Here is a 6,628-nt window from a genome sequence, read left to right as displayed (position 1 = left end):
AAGCTTTTCGAATCGACAGGTGGAGAGCGAATTTGTAGTACTTCACTAGAGTCTTGAATACGGGTCTCGGATAGACAGCAAACATCAACATTAAGACTTTCTAAAGACATAGCCAGCCCCATCTGTTGTCCGATCTGCATTAGTGTGCGAACGTTGAAGGAAGCCAGCTTGAACGGCGTACGTGGGTTCAGAAAGACTGGTTTAGTATTCGTAATCGGTGGAAGCATTCACTTTCGACCAGACAGTGAGTTGATACCGTTGAGATAGAACAGAGTTTCCACCATGGGTGAGCTGCTACATAATAATAATAATAACAATAATAATAATAATAATAATAATGCAGATTGCTGGAATATAGTAAGCGCGTAAATAGGATTCTCGGTACAAGTCATCATTCGTTTATTTGTGTGAGGGCTGTGATACTGCTCAGGTGCTCAAACTGAAGCAGGTGGTTTTCTTAGGTGGCCACACTCGGAGCCTTTGCGCTAAAGGTCTGGTCCACAAGGCAGTGGAGCATCGTGAGGCGATGCATTCCCACGGTAGCCGATGACCAACAATTGGTTCATACGCCATTCGTTCCCTCAGGATACTGGAGCCCATGTGCACCATTGGTTTGGAATCAGGGTTTCCCAACTCCCCTAGGTGAACTTACCGTGTCCACCAACCCGGTTAAAGCGCCGGACATTCGCTTTTCGTCCTCTCACTTTCGTGATCAACACCCCCGCTACGAGAAGGCAGTGAGTAGGACTTCCCTGGCAGGGGCTATATACGCATGGCTATGTGAGAGTATTTCGAGAGGGAGAGTGGACTCTCCTCACTCTCGGCCATACAAGGGCATTTGGGGGCATTGGATAGTGGCTAGCTGTGGAATCCAGGACGCGCGTTTCGTCCTACTTGGGACTCGTCAGCTGGATGTACCTGAATCTCAGAGTTGATGTTCACTGTGAGACTCGAACCCACTACCTTTCGCTTCAAATCCCATCGCGTCATCCACTCAGCTACTGAGTCCTGTTATATAAGTTAAGAAATATTGGGGTTGAACGCAATTTAATAATGTGCCAAAAATGTTTGGCTGGACCATTAATTGCCTAGCTCTAAAATTGTGCGTGGTGGAGGTTTTCAGGGTACAGTTTTGAAGTCAGTGTTGTTCCTTTTGTATGTAAATGACCTTCCTGGTCTCTTATCATCATCTGTCTTTTTATGTGCTGTTGATGTCAGAATATAGAGAGCAATAGAAGTAAAGGTGATAACTTGGAACTTCAAAATAATCTGAAGAAATTATCTGAATGGCGTCAAACTTGGCAGTTGCCGATAAAAACTGTCAAAAGTATTGTGATGCATATTTGTCATCAAGGTACAGATACATACACTGTGAATAACAGTGAGTTTTTTTATCCAGGCACACAATGAATTAGGAGTCATCGTTAACCAAGACTTGAAAACTACTTCACACTGTTGTGCAATAGCCGCTAAAGTTTGAGAACCTTATGGTCAATACCCAGGGCCCTTAGTCATGTCAGCGCTAAAACCTTTTGTATTCTTTCCCACAAACTCGAGCACTGAATATAAGTTGCGAGCCTCTGCCCAAAATAAGAGAGTGAGCTGTTTGAAAAGGTTCATAGAGCAGCAACTAAGCTGATTCCCGGAATAGCAAAGCTCACGTATGATGTTCGGCTGCTTAAGGTTAACCCATTATTATTTGAAATCATGGTCCACTTTGATATTAGTACTATTATAATAATACTAAACTTTTAAATATAACATGATGTGACTGCCTAATCTCTAAGGTCTTATGTGGAAGTCATATCATTGTCTTAATTGATTCATCGTATCGTAGCAATTAACAATATGATGTCCGAAGTTTGTAAAAAACATATTTAGACCAAAGACAGAATGATACATTTAATGTCAGTAAAGACAAATTGTACTGAATGACCAAATCTGTGAAGCTGAGCCATGCCATCCGAGTTATTGAATTGAATATTCCCGCGTTCCCCATCGTCAACTTTCTCTTCATGTCAATTGTTGAGTATAAATCATTCCAGTCATTATACGTTCGGCTTCAAAGGTTATTTGGTTAGGATCCAGTGTCACCACACCACTCCCTCACCAGAACCAATGTTACATTAGAAGATGTGGAGTTAATTCACTTACTATATGGTTTTGGCTACCATTTGACTCGGATAGCAGTTTATTTGAGACGAAAATATCAGTTAAAAATTCAGGACTACATGACACTACAACTAGTTCTGTCTTCTAGGATTTCAATTGAAGATACCACAGGTATTGTAGTTTGACAACACTTTACCAGTAAGACCTATAATTGAATCGCGCCCACCCAGTAAAATCAAAGTCAGAAGCGGGGAGTTTGGAAGATTTATTTGATGGGTTATCAATATATCGAGGTGTGGCTGATCTAATCTGGCTAGTGATCGCAGGAGATGTTGCGCACGCCCTTCCAAAACGTGATCTGGTACGGATGCATGACTGAGCGCCTTTAGCTAAATGAGCCTATTAAAACTAATGTGGTCAGCATCTAACGTCGGACACTTACAGAGCTATTAATTTTGGGGATTTATTTACAGCTACACAATCTTAACTGACATCGTGACAGTTCACATAGCACTAATCCATGTCACACTATCTCTACAGCTCGTATGGTAAGGCGTTAGCCAAGCATAATATTACGCCACTTCCTCGTGGTTCTAGTCTGTTCTCCTGAAAAATAAGAACCAAAATGACTAAATGTTATTGCAATTTACTTTTGACGTTAGCCATTCTTGTGTAATGGAGATAACATGGAGGTTTTCGGTACCTACTATGTTCTTAAGCGTTGGTGTGACGAGCTTTAATTTTGCAGCGTACGTTGTCATAAAATTCTGGGTGATTGGAATACTATGTAGGATTTTTAGGCTGCATCCAGCGACTCACACCTTTCGACGTTCCCTGGCTTTTATCCGCCATTCTCTACGAATTTAGTGTTTTTCTTTGGAGGCTTCCGTATACTAGTTCACCCATCACCTACTGTATATTGGGTGTATATCGTAATTGTATCATTTAGATGGAAGGATGGATCTGTGGTGACTCCCAGTATACATTCAAGATCTGTAAACTGCACCGTGCAATCTATGGTTTGTGGTTCATCTGGAAATTTTTAAACTGTGATCAGAAGGCTAGTTTACCTGAGACCTTGGGGAACAGCATTTTTTTTGCATTAACATTTCTTGAAACGCCTGTTATTTGAAGAAGAGATGGATCTGGCGAGTACGTTTTAGTATCACTTGTTGAAGTTATTACGTCGGATTTCATCCTCAAGCTGAAAGAAATGTGTGGGTCTATCATAACGATGTCTTAAATGAATTACTTAATTTGTTGGGTAAAAAAAGATGGCAAAATTTATTCTCTAAACCGAAAAAATAAAAATCCTAATGCTAAAAGATAAGCATTATTGCTAAGATTTGATCTGATAGCTGTAAACAAGCTTTCCGCTGGACAGGTTTTCAATGATAACGTTGATGGTTCACTTATAGTGCTTCAATGGATAAAAGCTCAGGTTCCTCACGTTTTGTAACTTAGTTTAAGCTGCTTCTTCATAATAAGGAAGCAAATTTGCTCACTTTGTTGGTATTCGACATTGGATTTCGCAGTTGGGAAAAACACTAGTTGTGGGGATTTTGATCGTGTTTTTGGGGTAGATGTAAGTCAGTAGTCAGTGGTTCTGGTTAAACCTAATGGGCTTCCGATCATGCACTTTGTGACTGTTTTCCCTCTTACAGAACCTCTTACTTTAGTTGTTGTTTGAATACCTAATAATCACACTGAATCGAAAACTCAAAGAAATCTGACAACCATTAGCTGTGACTGTCCTAAAGTCCGGGCTCGAACCAATGATAAATAAGAAGTAAGTAGGGTTAGGAATCGGTGTCAGGGTTTGGGGTTGGATTTCAGTGTTTTTGTCACATACTGGGATCCTAGTCATACCCTAATCCTAACTCCTAGCATAATGTATTCAGTTATCTCTTCCGTTCCTTGGTTGGCTAACGCAGTCCACGCTTCAAGGTCACTCGGTCGTGTACTTTGGGCTTATCCCATTTTGTAGTTTGATTCTAGCAGTTGTCATTTTCGATATAAATTTATTTTGTGTGACATTCAACTAGCTCATAATAAAATGGCGTGGGATCTCTTGATTCGTTGCTCTAAGGTGTCCAAACTGAATTTCTCTGCAAAAGTTTTCACGACTTATTGAAACACTTGATTGAAACGTATTGTTTTTAACAAGATCCTCCTTATGTTCCACTTTTCCACAATTTTCATAACGCGTGTGTTTGTGGTAGACATAGTGAGAATCGCGGCGTCTCCCTGGTTGTAGCTCTTACCATTGTTAATGTGTATTCCGGCACTCCTGTTATTCTGGAACTTGTGAAAATAGTTACTATGACTTATTATGACACCACAGCTTGACAAAGCCGTGTGTAAACGAAAGTAATAAGGTTTGTGGAAAAGGTAGATGGGAAGTTATTTGAGTATACCTCTAAATTTCACTTGCTATGTGTGATAATTGTGTTGTGAACCTCAGGAATTCAGTCAGTAGTTAGTTACATAAACCTCTGTAGCTCCTGTTATATACAAAACGCGAATTCAAAACTCTTCAAAAATACGATAATGGAAAATATTAATCAACTAAACAACTCGGTTTTTCCTACTGCTCGGCCACTTGATCGGATTTAGTGAGGCTGAGCCCCTTATTATTGTGTTAATTGGCACCTTTCAAGCCACAAAACAGATCCTCATACCTGTGAGTATCAGTTACTCTTGTATATTTTGCCGATCTGACTTTCGGCGTCGAAATTCGAGGGTTTAGACGAACTGTTGAAGGTAGTGTAAGAGATGTACTTACTACAAACATCCTTAAAGCAGGCTAGCAACTTGTTGGTGAAACTATCATATTTCATCATACTTTACACATCAAAATGTAATGTCGAGATTGATGAGTTTTCAGCACATGTCACCATCTCGTCGCGATGGATTTTCGTCTCTCTAATTGGAACTTTTAGACACGCTATTATACATGCATATTGTCAGTTTAAGAAGTCGAATGAATCTCCATGAAACTGAAAATACTGTCGAATTTACTCCAGCACTGACAAAGTTTCATGCCATCATCATAGAGAGCGATATGGAGTTGTACTCCTCTTAGTTTCAACTCATGTGCTCCCTGATAATCATATAATCATCACTCATTGTTTATCATCTTGTAAAACGTTTCTTAGTGGGATGCATCGCACATTGTCACATATTTGCGGCACATTGTCTGTGTTGATTTCAGCAACTTATAATCAGTCTTTTTTAAACAGTTCGTCTTTTACCTTATGCTTAACTTCATACTTGCAACTAACTTGTATATACCATCAGCCTTTAGGCATGAATCTGGACAATTAGTTCCTTGCGAATCAGGACATTAAGTCTAGAGGGTATGTCCTACGAATACAATCATGTTCAACGGGTCGCTTTTAGCTATTTGTCCAAAATTCACATAATTGTCACTTTTCACACATTGAAGGAGTTTCCGATAACAATTCATATGTACCAGCAGTATTACTAAATTCTTACACGGTTAAGTAATAACGAGGCCGAGATTATCTCCCCGTAACTAAATAGACCGTATCAAACTTAACAAACCAACTGGAACACTAGTTGAAATTCTCCTTCTCTATGGTTGTACTTTTGTTTGTAATAGATAAATTTACATTTTTTAAATATCTCAATGAGTGGAAAAATTAGATTTTTGACGTTTCATTACTCTGTGTAAGTCATTTCTTCAAAGAATAAATGACCAAGTCATTTGGTCATCATTTTGCAAGGTGCATTCGTGCATGTAGCTCGAAATCGTCAAGTTTACAGATGCGCTCCACGAAACAATTCAGTTTTGTAAAGTAATTTAGTGTCTATTAGTGATCCATATTCGTTCATCTTACTGTATGTTGTTATATTGTTCCTGGATTTTGGTGTTATTTCTACTATTTTTGCTAATCTAATGAATATGCTTTCCACTATTTTGGTTCCAAAGTACACTGTTGAAAGTGTGTAGTTTATTTTATTTATTTATACACATAAATATTGATACAAACGGGTACCAGATACATATGCGCCTCACAAATCAAGTGAGATTTGTGTGAGGCGCATATGTATCTGGTACCCGTTTGTATCAATATTTATGTGTATAAATAAATAAAATGACGGTCACAACAAAGTACTAGCAAACCTGACTTACCTAATTCAGGAGGCAGTACAGCAAGGCGATTGTTCTGAAGATGGAGCTCCTTTAATCTGGTAAGTAAACATATCTCTGCTGGTAAAGACACAAGGTCATTGTCACGAAGAGCCAACTAATTTGTTGATTCAATCAAAATGTTAGGATCTTACTATTTCCAAATTCACAAGTTTCCCAATGCCAGGTGGAATGCATTCAAAATCATTGTCTGACAAGTATAGAGCTCTAAGTGTTACCAAGTTGAAGAAGTTATCAGGTAAACTTGTTTCTTTTAAGTTATTATACGTCAAATCGAGAATTTCGAGAGAAGGGAAAGCACCAAAACCGCGAGGTAAGACAGACAGCTTATTCATTCTC

The sequence above is a fragment of the Schistosoma mansoni genome (assembly GCF_000237925.1).
Source record: "Schistosoma mansoni, WGS project CABG00000000 data, supercontig 0218, strain Puerto Rico, whole genome shotgun sequence".
Taxonomy (NCBI): Eukaryota; Metazoa; Platyhelminthes; class Trematoda; order Strigeidida; family Schistosomatidae; genus Schistosoma; species Schistosoma mansoni.
Note: the sequence above shows the minus strand (reverse complement) of the source record.